We start from the raw sequence: 14,473 nt of genomic DNA, 5'->3' as shown, positions 1-14,473 counted from the left end.
CATATTTTCCCTCAATGAAGCGTCCCAATGTTAGTATCATGATGAGCCAAAGTATGAGGATAAATGCACCAAAACCCACCCAAAATTCAATCCATGGGGAAATCAGATATGTTTCTTTCAGTTGTTTCAAAAGTTCCTTAGCTTTATCTTTAAAGGTTTTTGATGATGGCTGTGTCTTTGATTCACTGAAGCCTTCAGAGGAATCATCGAAGTTTATGAAGTAGCCGGATGCAGTTCTGTCAATTGTTCCAATTGGTTCAGGATTTCTGTTTCTTGCATTTTCACTTGGTACTTCATTATAGATTGGTGTGTCTCTGCTAAATGTTTTTATTTGGGTTTTCAGAGGTCTGAGTTCTATTGCATTGCTGCATAGTCCTTGTTGTTCTTCTGTAGGCGTTTCGAATGTGATGAGCCTCTTCGTTAGGACCTCTGTACTGGTAGCAAACCTTGGTGTTCTGCTACTTATTGGGAGTCCACTTGGCCTACTGTTTGTTATCGGCCACATGTTGTGGTTTTACCAGGTCGATGGATACAACTCGGTTCTCCTTTTTACCAGCAAGTGGCGGTAGTACAACTGATCTTGTCCCGTTGACAGACAAGACAGGAACTGCTTTTCTGTAAGAAGGCCCAAATTCCTTCTTTACCGCGATCTTTTCCCTGACTAGATCCCCGACTTTTGGAATCCAGACAGGTCTTGCTGGGACAGGTGGTGGTTCTTCAGTGGTTGTTGGCTGTTGTTTCAACTTTATGTTGCTCAGGTCTTTTCTTGTTTTGTTTAAGTCCTGCAAAATAGCCAAACGTTCTTTGATATCAAAGCTTTTTTCTTTCACCACTGAAGTCTGACTATCAATGTCAGAGATCATCATCCTAGTTCCAAATAATAATTCGTACGCACTGAATCCCTTCAGAGAATTTCTTGGCAAGTTATTGAGACTACGTTGGACACTTATTAGATGTTTGGCCCACCCAGCTCCCGAACCTAATATCCTTTCCGTTATAGATTGCTTTATGCCTTGGTTTTTTTTCTTTACACCATCCCGTACCCTCAGGAAGGAAGTGAGAAGATTCCCGCTGGACTATGCTCATTTGGCCATGTTTCCCCCCAGGCTTGAGGGCTAGAGTGGAGACAATGGTCAAACATAGCATGCTCTTAGCGTATATGCCATTTAGACTCGCAAATCTTTGTATAACAGTCCGGACGTCAGCCGAGTGCTGGTGATCTACATTTATAAGTGGAACTAGCCTGTATAAGTTAATCGCAACCCTTCCTTTTTACTCCTGATTTTTTCTGGAGTAGAACGACGAGGTATTAAACTGTTTCTCTCCCCACTGCGATCTCTGTTTCAGTTTGGGCAGTTTTTTACAAACATGGTGTGACGCAGACTCATGCCTGGCCACCAGTACCGTGATTGTAATTCTTCCAGAGAATCTTTTAGTTTAAGGTGTCTGAGACCCTCGCCCATATGTGCGTCTGCGATTAACAAGTTTCTCCTGTCCATGTTTGGAATCACTCTATCCCCCACTCCAGGGATTCGAGCAAAAGGGACGGAGTTTGCATCGATTATGTATGTATAATTGAGTGGATAGTTGATCTGTAACGCTGAGCAGTCGCCTTTTGATGACGTTTTCACCGCCAGCACTGTTTCACCGTCAATTTATTTTAATGTACGCTTTTTTCGAACTACGGGAGCCGCTTTAGTGGCTGCCGCTGTGGCTGTTTCAGCCAATGAATTCCCTGCAACGTGAACGCCATCACGCTGATGACTCAGTGAGTGTGTCACGTGAGTCTTTGGTAGTTCTTTTTGTAAAAGAGCTATTTGTTCCCAGAGCAGTTTTTGCTGGTGCATCTGTGTCATCTTTGTAACCGTTTCAAATCCATGTCTGCAAATCCTTGTTATATGATTTGACGCAGTAATATGAATCTGACACTATAAGTGTCGGGAATTCGCGATCCGCATTATCTAGCGCCATTTTCAATGCTAATATTTCAGTTTGTTGTTCTGAATTAGTTTCTACTGAGTGTGTTTTTGTTAATAGAGGTTTTAGTTTACCTCCGCGCCACACTTCTTTTGTAATCTCACATGTGGGGTTGTATGCCTGTTCTCCCCAAACGGGAGGTTGAGCATGTCCGTCTGTATAGATTACACAGGCGTAATGTCGTAAAGGCAGAATGTCGATTGGCAGAGGGTATGTTTTTTTATATTCTAAATTTTTCATTTCTCCTAGTTCTAGAAGATTGTAAGCCAGGCTACATTTGATAATTCATATCCTACGAACAGGACTTTCAGATGGGCAATTCTGGATTTTTTAAAGTTGAATTTGTAACCCTCTGCAGCGAACCCAAGTATTATGGTGTTCACTCTTTTCAAGTGAGTTTCCAAGTCATCATCTGTCAAGTAAATGTCATCGACATAAGATAATGCTTCATCATCATATAGTTGTAGTAATTCTGTTACTCTCGCTGAGAATACCCCCGGGCTGTTCTTGTACCCCTGGGCTAACCGACAGAATTGTTTTTGAGTGCCATTTATTGAGAATGCAGTTAAATATCTGCTCTCTGGTGCTATGTTTTGACAAAAGAATCCATTAGAGATGTCTAATGTTGTTTTGTATTTTTTGCGCACTATGTTATTCATTAGTGCAGCACTATGTGAGTTTTGCACTGCAAAAGTTTTGCAACATGTGTTAAGGTGTCGGTAATCCAAAACTAGACGATATGAATTGTCTGGTTTGGAGACCGGAAACAAAGGGTTGTTCATTTGTGAGGTGCAAGTTTCAATCACCCCCTGGTATTCTAGCTGATCTAGTATTTCATTTACCTGTTTTTTAGCTTCTTGCTTAATTGGGTACTGCCTTTGTGCAGTAGGTTGTGATTTTAACTGGATTTTGTGAGGAGGAGAGTCCTCATCCCATCCCACGTGATTTTTATATAAAGCAGGAGCTAAAGCCACTGCCCACTTTCTAGCAAGTGTGTATTTTTTATGAATTGGAATTTGATTTGAGAAGGCAGGCATAATTACTTCTTCGCCATGAGGGCACTCCCTGACAAACTCTGGTGGCCAGTCTTTTTCAGCTAGAAGGATATCATAGCCCTTGGAGAGATTATCCCAAAATAGTCCCCTTATTTTCCTAGTCGTATCCCCCTCTATACGCAATGTTATTTCGTATATTTTGTGAGGTTTGCTAACTCTGGTGTCCGCAGTTTCCACTTGAAGATATTCATTCGTGTCCACTGTCTCCAGATGATTCATAAGGACTTTGCGAGCTATGCTCACTTCTGCTGCACTGTCTAGCATTGTCTGAGCCCACTCTCCGTTTTTCAGTTGTGTCCTCAGTATTCTCGGCATTGTTAACTACCTTGATACTGGCTACCTTCTTTTTTGGAAATTGTAATTTCTTTTTTAGCTGAGCAGGTTCCTTGTCTTTGGACTTGGTGTGCTCTTCTCTTTGTTCTGATCGTCCTCTTCTTTCCGATTTCTGCGAGGAAGTCTGAAAAGATTGAGAGGGACGTGTATCAATGTCTTGATATCTATCAGGCTTTTTTATATTATCCCTATTTCTAAGGTTATATCTTTTCCCAGAGGGGTCACTCTGGGGTGACCTGTGTCTTTGGTTCGGAGATTTTTCTCTTCGCCTAGGAGACCTTCCTCGGGACTGGAATTTCTTTTCTTTAGGATTGGATTGTTTGTTTCCATCCCAGTTCTTTTTTGGTGAATTATTATTAAAAAATATTTTTTCTGGACTTTCAGTCAGTTGTGGTTTTACTGGTATTCCACCTAAACTATCTCTACCTAGTTCCTCATAGGATTTTTCTATGATTCTGGCAATTTCAGCTGGTTGGTCTGCTATATCTGTCTCTTTTAACCTCTGGCGGATCGCCACGTTTGCTGCTTCTCCCTTTATGTTGGCTAATAGTATAGCCGAGACCTGCTTGAAGTCTTTTAGTAATTTCATACCAAGAGTTAAAGCGGGTTCAGGACCATATTCATCTTGAATTTGTTTTAGCACATCTGGTATTACCGAAATGGATGGAACACCGTGCGTTTTTGTGTAGATGGAAGCAAAGACTGTACCCCAAGTGTCACAGTCCTCTATGTGTGGTGCGATTCCCATTGGGAGACAGATAGTCAGAATCCTGTGCTTTTCTAGCGGGGTGGTGTCAGGAAACACCGCCTCTATTTGGGTAATTTTCTGTGCCAACCAGAATGGTATTTGTTCCCGTTTAGCCGGTACTTTACCTAGGCAGGATTGGATGTTCTGTGGTGTAATTTTATTTGTGTTCCCCTGGTGAGGGGTCAGCTGTGGAAGTTTAATCGCTGGCTGAATTGTTGAAGTCCGCATCACATACTGAACTAATTGTCTATGAATTTTTATTAATTGTTTTAGCTGTGTTAACAGCTCTGCTACAGACATCCCATTGATGTCTGGATGTGGTGTGTATCCGGCTAGGACCGGCCACGTTGCTCCTGGTCTACCTAAAGGACCGAGCCTGGTGATGTGATTGTTATGTTTTAGGGCGCCATCAAATAAGAGCAAATGCTCTTGGAATTTGAGTGGTACTTCCACCTCCTCGAAAGGAGTGTACTCATTAGGAGGTTCCTCTATTTTGTAATAGTGGAAGTACTTTGTTACAGCATTTGCTGCTGGAAAATGTATCCATGAATAGTATACCTCTGTCTGCCGATATTCGTGTGCCTCAATTACGAATATGACTGTGCCACCTCTAGGTGTCAGTCCATTTTCTATAAGTTTCAGGGTTATAGATCTCCTTTTGATGACCGGGATGAGTATTATATCCCCGTCCGCATCTAGTGCTGCAGCATCAGCCGCTGCGAGTTCAGCTGCTAATCTAACTGCCTCTCTTTCTTCTTCATTGTCCGACATTTTACTGTCCTGAAGGTTATTTTGTTTGTTTGCAGATCAGGTTTCTTATGGAAACAAAGATTAGATGCACAATATTTTGGAACTGTTTATCCTTCAACGTTGACTATACCAAGAACCATACATAGGAGTTCCCTCCTGCGAGGTCTGGCGGATATAACCTTTCACCCACTCCAGACGTCTTTGGAGTATTTGGGAAAAGGGGTCTGAGTGAGAAAGCACGACTGAGTTACTCTAAATGTCTTACGTTAGTTTTATCGCCCTTTCCAAACGCGTTGGGCGCCATGTAGTGTAGTTCCTATCATCCCAATAGGCTCTGCGCATTGGAATAATACCTACAGCAGTAAAGGCCTAGGCCAGACGTTAACTAGGTCTACTACTGTCGATACTAGACTTAAAGTTTTGGGTTTGCCAGCTTAGCTCAGAGTTCACTAGAAACTTTCTCGAATGTTCAAGGAGGACTTAACTTCCCTGATTAGACAAGAAGGGATTTAGTTTCTGACAACCATAGAACATGACAACTTTGCTCTCCCCTAATCAAGAGTAAATCTCGAGAGTCGTGTGAACAAAAGGCAATTTATTTTACTCAGTCAGTACGTGCATTCTTAGTCTCATCAGAATGTAGAGAAAAGGAAGAGACGGGCGTGTTCAATAAAAAGGTGTTATTTATTGATCAGTCTCTTTTCTCATACAAGAGAAATGGATCGATATTATTGCAATACTTATAGTTAAGTAAAGTGCATACATTAAAAGCAATAGTATAAAATAATACTGTAAAAACATTGATATGGTTTCTAAGCCATAAGATGTTTTAAAATGAATAAAATATATTACATACACATATACATTTGACTAAACGTACTCAACTGGTGTTTCTAGATACGCCTACCCCGTGTACCTGACCTAAGTCTAATACGTGGGCGGGAATAGAAAGTTACAGTTTAAGTTAAGTTTGTTTTTGCCAAGTGAATAACTAAAGAATTCTCTGTGAGGGGTTATTCAGTTCTGTACCTGGAAGTTAGGATGAATGGGGAATGGTATCTCTCTCTCTGGTCTCGATATTCCAGGCTGCCTGCGAGGGCTACCCGGAAACGCCGGTGCTGGATTCTCGGCAGGAGAAAGCAGCGCGTCTCTCAGCGCGTCAGGAAGGCGGGGCTGCTGCCAGCGGGGTCTGCTCTGCTCTTGGCTTCGGCAAGTATGGCTGCTCCGTCTCGTCACCACGCGTGTGTTTGCATAGGGCAAGATCGGTAATATTTATACCTTTAAGGTGCCGAGATTGACGTAAGGATGGACATAGATACGTCAATAAGGATGTCATACGACTTGCTCGTTAGCACATTCTTTTACTGAAGTTCTCTGTGAAATCAAAACAATGGCCGCAGGGTTTTGCCCAGGTTGTCATAGGTTTGATTTGTTATGAGAACTCCGTATGCCTTATCAGGGGCTGGAGGAATATCGCTTGTCTAATTAGATCGCAAGCGTTATGACCTAATCAGATAACACGTTCCTGTGCCGTAGTGTGACTGCGTCAGATAACGGTATCTGCATCATGGGGGTTTTCTGCCTCATGGGCTGACTGCTAGTTAACCTGTTGGTTTGTTTAACTAGAATAGGGTCAGGAATAGGGGGATCGATTCAGAACCTATAGGAATACATGACACTGTAAGAGGCATTATGATGCAACCACCAGCACCTGCCGCAATAAATGTGGGATTCTTGTAAAGCGCACTGTTACTCTACCCAAGGGATATATGACGTTACAACGCATATTTTTAGCACGCATACTTTTAGCACGCATTTTTTACCACGCTAATACTATTAAAACGCATGTTATTACAACGAGTACTTTTACAACGCAATATAGTGTATTATTAAAAAAAGTACTATTACAACGAATACTAATAAAACGCATACTATTACAACGCAAATTAAATATAATTTTTTTTTTTTAAGTACAATAACCACTGGGACGGGATGTAGGGAAAATAGGGGTTTTGGGTGGGGAAGTAATTTAAAAAATGTTGATATAACTACAAAATATAATACAAAAAATGTGTAATATATTCAAATTAATACTCGAGTATTAAAATTAATACTCGAGTATTAAAATTAATATTCAAATATTTAAAATTTATATATTTAAATATAAAAATAATTTGCATTATATTAAATTAATTAAATTAAAATATATTAAATTACATAAATTTAAATAATTTACATAATTTAAATAAATAGAAATATACATTGATTATTAATAATTAATTTTAAAATTAATACTCATTTATTAAATATTTAAATATATTAATATAATTATAACAATATATTTAGTATATATTTTAATAAAATTATATATTTGAATATAAAAATAATTAACATTATATTAAATTTATTAAATTAAAATATATTAAATTACATAAATTTAAATAATTTACATAATTTAAATAAATAGAAATATAGATTGATCAAATACACTAAGTATATGTTTTGGGTTGGTAAATGCTTTAAAATATGAAATTAAAAAATAGAAATAATTTATCAATATGTATTTTTTGCATATTTTTAAATCGACTATAAAAATAATATTTGATTATTCAAAAGCATAATATATTTCATTACTCATTTCTACAAAATGATATATTTTATTACTAAAATGACGCATGTTGAAATAAAATAATTAATGTACTCATTTAAACTTTTCGATTTAAGAAGAGTAATAATAATTAGGTTACCATATTTCATTGTTTACGTTTCGAAAAGCTATCGCCATTTTAAGTAAGTTAATGAAAAAGTAGTCCTACAACAATTTCAATGACAATAACATCATAACAGTACTTACAAAATGGATGCCAAAACGACAGAAATAACCCGATTTACGTTTCTTAAAATCATAATTAGAATTATATGTTTACACAGTAATTTATTTAGTTTAATTTTTACATTACAACGTTGTGTTTATATAAAAAAACTGACAGAATAACCCAATACATATAAATATGAGACAGACACCATTTTAAGATCAGTTGATCCGCAACTATCAGAGTGACCAGACGGTAAATCTGACTCTCTCACCTTTTCACCTCTTCAAAATAGAAATCAAATCTTCGGAGTACATTTGTTCGATTCAAAGTAAGTAATTGAAATAGCTAACAATATATTCAAGTAATTAGTAATAGAATTACTCAAAGTTAATATTATTTATTTAAGTTCTAAAATTTTTCCTCACACTTTATTTTTTCCATTAATAGAACAACTTAAAACAGTGACGCTAAGAATTACAGCTACCAAACTGTGCTAAAAAAATTACGAGGTAAAAAATATTTATTATTATTCATAATTTCTGATTTTGTAAAATGCAAATAAAATTAATAATTAAAATATTTTTCAAATTTTATTTAGGTACAATATTTTATCGAAAATATATTGTTATTCAAACATCGACTTTCTCAAGGTTTTCACCTTATAAGGTAAAAATAAAAATATTTTATTGTATTAATATTTAATACTATGTGAGTAAACAGATTTATTATTAGCGTTTTAAATTTTTTAATGTAAAATAAGTAAAAATGTAGCATATTTGGTATATACATATGTTGGTGCTGTATGTGCTCCATGCGTGAAATAAACTTGCACTGTTGCTACCTGTGCTGTACCTATCCTATATGTGTTGTAAGCTTTCACTGTTACTATCTGTGCTGTACCTGCTCCATGCGTGAGAGAAGCTTGCAATGATGCTGCCTGCGCAGTACTGAATGTATGTGTTTTGTTTCTTTTATGCGTGACATAAGTTCGCTGCTACCTGTGCTGTACCTATTCTATGTGTGTATGAAGCTTTTATTGTTGCTACCTGTATTTTTTTTGATCCATGCGTGAGAGAAACTTGCGCTACTGTTGTCTATGGTGTACTTGCTCCATGTGTAAAGAAAGCTTTCAGTATTGTTATGTTTGCTGTACCTGCTCTGTATATAAGTTAAGCTTTCACTACTGTTTCTTGTGCTGTACCTTTTCTATTTGTATAGGAAGCTTGCACTACTGCTGCCTGTGATATACCTGTTCTATTTCTAAAGGAAGCGTGCACTATTCTTGCCTATGCTGTTCATGATATATGTGTGAAGGAAGCTTGCTCTACTCTTCCCTATACTGCACCTGCTCCGTGTATGAGAGAAGCTTGCACTGCTGCTTTGTGTGCTGTACCTGTTCTATGTGTAATAGAATCTTGTATTGCTGATGTCTGTGATGTACCTGTTCTATATGTTAAGGAAGCTTGCACTGCTGTTTCCTGTGCTGTACCTACTCTGTGTGTGAGTGAAGCTTTCACTGCTATTGCGTATGTTGTACCTGCTCTGTGTGTGAGGGAATCTTGTACTGCTGCTACCTGTGCTGTATCTGCTCCATTTATTCTGGGATTTTATTCTGCTTATGCCTGTGCATTACCTGTTATATGTATGTTATACATTTGCAACCAATAATTATTTTTCTTTTTCAGAATGACATACATAATATTTTAAATACCTATACAATATATTAATAATATTCACGAACATTTCTCTCCCTTATTTTATAAAAAGAATCCAACTTATATTCCACCAACCAAAGAAGATTCTGAGTTCATTTTTCATCACAAAGAAACAGATACAAATAAGGTAAATTATTTCTTTAAGTGCTATTGTAGTTAAAGTGCTTGATTTTGTAATTTTATTATTTACTAATCAAACACCAGGAAAGTGCTGCAGTAGAGAAAATGTTGAATAGTGTTAGGTTATTGATTACTATTTCAACTCTTATTAAGTGCAACAGTGGGTAAAGTGCTGGATATTGTAAGGGTATTATTTAATATTCCAATTCCAGGTAAGTGTAGCAGTGGGTAAGTGCTGGATAGTGTGAGGTTATTATTTACTATTCCAACACCAGGTAAGTGCTGCAGTAGGGAAAGTGCTGGATAGTGTAAGGGTATTATTTACTATTCCAACACCAGATAAGTGCAGCAGTAGGTAAAGTGCTGGATAGTGTGAGGTTATTAATTATTATTCCAACTCCAGTTAAGTGCTGCAGTAGAGAAAGTGCTGGATAGTGTAAGGGTATTATTTACTATTCCAACTCCAGATAAGTGCAGCAGTAGGTAAAGTGCTGGATAGTGTGAGGTTATTAATTACTATTCCAACACCAGGTAAGTGCTGCTATGGGGAAAGTGCTGGATAGTGTAAGTGTATTAATTATTATTCCAACACCAATTAAGTACAATAATAGAGAAAGTGCTGGATAGTGTGAGATTATTAATTACTATTCCAACTCCAGTTAAGTGCTGCAGTAGGTAAAGTGCTGGATAGTGTAAGGGTATTAATTACTATTCCAACTCCAGGTAAGTGCTGCAGTAGGGAAAGTGCTGGATAGTGTTAGATTATTAATTACTATTCCAACTCCAGTTAAGTGCTGCAGTAGGTAAAGTGCTGGATAGTGTAAGGGTATTAATTACTATTCCAACTCCAGGTAAGTGCTGCAGTGGCGAAAATGCTGGATAGTGTAAGAGTATTAATTACTATTCCAACTTCAGGTAAGTGCTGCATCAGAGAAAGTGCCAGATAGTTCATACATGTCAATTTGCCACTAATATACTTTGAAATATTGTACAATTGCAAAGAAGATTTATATTTCATTTTCAAAAGAACAGACACAATATTTTAAAAACCAAGTCAATAACTGAATAATAATCAACAACATTTTTTTCCCTTTTTTTTAGAAAAAGAAACCAACTTATATTCCGCCAAAGAGATATCAACCAACCAAAGAAGATTCTTAGGACATTTTCCACCACAAAGAAACAGATACCAATAAGGTAAATCAATTCTTGAAGTGCTATTATAGTTAAAGTGCTATATTTTGTAATGGTATTATTTACTATTCCAACACCAGTTAAGTGCTGCAGTAGAAAAAGTGCTGAATAGTGTAAGGGTATTATTTACTATTCCAACACCAGATAAGTGCAGCAGTAGGTAAAGTGCTGGATAGTGTGAGGTTATTAATTATTATTCCAACTCCATTTAAGTGCTGCAGTAGGGAAAGTGCTGGATAGTGTAAGGGTATTATTTACTATTCCAACTCCAGATAAGTGCAGCAGTAGGTAAAGTGCTGGATAGTGTGAGGTTATTAATTACTATTCCAACTCCAGTTAAGTGCTGCAGTAGGGAAAGTGCTGGATAGTGTAAGGGTATTATTTACTATTCCAACACCAGGTAAGTGCAGCAGTAGGTAAAGTGGTGGATAGTGTGAGGTTATTAATTACTATTCCAACTCCATTTAAGTGCTGCAGTAGGGAAAGTGCTGGATAGTGTAAGTGTATTAATTATTATTCCAACTCCAGTTAAGTGCTGCAGTGGCGAAAATGCTGGATAGTGTAAGAGTATTAATTACTATTCCAACACCAGGTAATTGTTGCTGTGGGAAAAGTGCTGGATAGTGTAAGTGTATTAATTACTATTCCAACACCAATTAAGTGCTGCAGTAGGGAAAGTGCTGGATAGTGTGTTGTAATTAATTACTATTCCAACTCCAGGTAAGTGCTGCAGTAGGGAAAGTGCTGGATAGTGTGAGGTTATTAAATACTATTCCAACACCAGGTAAGTGCTGCTATGGGGAAAGTGCTGGATAGTGTAAGTGTATTAATTATTATTCCAACACCAATTAAGTGCAGCAATAGAGAAAGTGCTGGATAGTGTTAGGGTATTAATTATAATTCCAACTCCAGTTAAGTGCTGCAGTGTCGAAAGTGCTGGATAGTGTAAGAGTATTAATTATTATTCCAACTCCAGGTAAGTGCTGCATCTGAGAAAGTGCCAGATATTTCAAACATGTCAATTTGCCACTATTATACTTTGAAATATTGTACAATTGCAAAGATGAATATTTTTTAATTTTCAATTGAAGACACACAATTTTTTACAAACCAAGTCAATAACTGAATAATAATAAACAACATTTCTTTCCCTTTTTTTTTAGAAAAAGAAACCAACTTATATTCCGCCAAAGAGATATCAACCAAGCAAAGAAGAATCTGAGTACATTTTTCATCACAAAGAAACAGATACCAATAAGGTAAATCAATTCTTGAAGTGCTATCCTAGTTAAAGTGCTGTATTTTGTAATGGTATTATTTACTATTCCAACACCAGTTAAGTGCTGCAGTAGAGAAAGTGCTGGATAGTGTGAGATTATTAATTCCTATTCCAACTCCAGTTAAGTGCTGCAGTAGGTAAAGTGCTGGATAGTGTAAGGGTATTAATTACTATTCCAACTCCAGGTACGTGCTGCAGTAGGGAAAGTGCTGGATAATGTAAGAGTATTAATTACTATTCCAACTCCAGTTAAGTGCTGCAGTAGGTAAAGTGCTGGATAGTGTAAGGGTATTAATTACTATTCCAACTCCAGGTAAGTGCTGCAGTAGGGAAAGTGCTGGATAGTGTAAGGGTATTATTTACTATTCCAACTCCAGATAAGTGCAGCAGCAGCGAAAGTGCTGGATAGTGTAAGGGTATTATTTACTATTCCAACTCCAGATAAGTGCTGCAGTAGGTAAAGTGCTGGATAGTGTAAGGGTATTAATTACTATTCCAACTCCAGGTAAGTGCTGCAGTAGGTAAAGTGCTGGATAGTGTGAGGTTATTAATTACTATTCCAACACCAGGTAAGTGCTGTTATGGGGAAAGTGCTGGATAGTGTAAGTGTATTAATTATTATTCCAACACCAATTAAGTGCAATAATAGAGAAAGTGCTGGATAGTGTGAGATTATTAATTACTATTCCAACTCCAGTTAAGTGCTGCAGTAGGTAAAGTGCTGGATAGTGTAAGGGTATTAATTACTATTCCAACTCCAGGTAAGTGCTGCAGTAGGGAAAGTGCTGGATAGTGTTAGATTATTAATTACTATTCCAACTCCATTTAAGTGCTGTAGTAGGTAAAGTGCTGGATAGTGTAAGGGTATTAATTACTATTCCAACTCCAGGTAAGTGCTGCAGTAGTGAAAGTGCTGGATAGTGTTAGATTATTAATTACTATTCCAACTCCAGTTAAGTGCTGCAGTAGGTAAAGTGCTGGATAGTGTGAGGTTAAGTGTAAGAGTATTAATTACTATTCCAACTTCAGGTAAGTGCTGCATCTGAGAAAGTGCCAGATATTTCAAACATGTCAATTTGCCACTATTATACTTTGAAATATTGTACAATTGCAAAGATGAATATTTTTTCATTTTCAATTGAAGAGACACAATTTTTTACAAACCAAGTCAATAACTGAATAATAATAAACAACATTTCTTTCCCTTTTTTTTTAGAAAAAGAAACCAACTTATATTCCGCCAAAGAGATATCAACCAACCAAATAAGAATCTGAGTACATTTTTCATCACAAGGAAACAGATACCAATAAGGTAAATCAATTCTTGAAGTGCTATTCTAGTTAAAGTGCTGTATTTTGTAATGGTATTATTTACTATTCCAACACCAGTTAAGTGCTGTAGTAGGGAAAGTGCTGGATAGTGTGAGATTATTAATTACTATTCCAACTCCAGTTAAGTGCTGCAGTAGGTAAAGTGCTGGATAGTGTAAGGGTATTAATTACTATTCCAACTCCAGGTAAGTGCTGCAGTAGGGAAAGTGCTGGATAGTGTGAGATTATTAATTACTATTCCAAATCCAGTTAAGTGCTGCAGTAGGTAAAGTGCTGGATAGTGTAAGGGTATTAATTACTATTCCAACTCCAGGTAAGTGCTGCAGTAGGTAAAGTGCTGGATAGTGTAAGGGTATTAATTACTATTCCAACTCCAGGTAAGTGCTGCAGTAGGGAAAGTGCTGGATAGTGTGAGATTATTAATTACTATTCCAACTCCAGTTAAATGCAGCAGTAGGTAAAGTGCTTGATAGTGTAAGAGTATTAATTAGTATTCCAACTCCAGGTAAGTGCTGCAGTAGGGAAAGTGTTGGATAGTGTAAGAGTATTAATTACTATTCCAACTTCAATTAAGTGCAGCAGTGGGGATATTGCTGGATAGTGTGAGGTTATTAAATACTATTCCAACACCAGGTAAGTGCTGCAGTGTGGAAAGTGTTGGATAGTGTGAGTTATTAATTACTATTGCAACTCCAGTTAAGTGCTGCAGTAGGTAAAGTGCTGAATAGTGTAAGGGTATTAATTACTATTCCAACACCAGTTAAGTGCTGCAGTGGTTAAATTTTTGGATAGTGTTAGGTTATTAATTAATATTTTAACTCCAGATAAGTGCTGCAGTAGGTAAAGTGCTGGATAGTGTAAGGGTATTAATTACTATTCCAACTCCAGATAAGTGCTGCAGTGGGGAAAGTGCTTGTTTGTCTGAGGCTATGACTTACTATTAATACTCAAGTAAAGAATGCAGTCATTAAACTGTTTAAAAGTGTATATGTATTTGATACTATTCAATTTTTTTGAAAAATGCAACATTTATGATATTCTTTAATCTTACAAATAAATAAGTAAATATTGTACCACTGAGTAAATAATGCATTTATAAATTAGTAACAATCTCTAATCATTCATAAAAAAAATTTTTTTTCTCTTTTAGACCA

Source organism: Lissotriton helveticus, chromosome 11 (assembly GCF_964261635.1).
Source record: "Lissotriton helveticus chromosome 11, aLisHel1.1, whole genome shotgun sequence".
Classification (NCBI taxonomy): domain Eukaryota; kingdom Metazoa; phylum Chordata; class Amphibia; order Caudata; family Salamandridae; genus Lissotriton; species Lissotriton helveticus.
The sequence above is the reverse complement of the archived record's forward strand: the minus strand, read 5'-3'. Positions refer to the sequence as shown.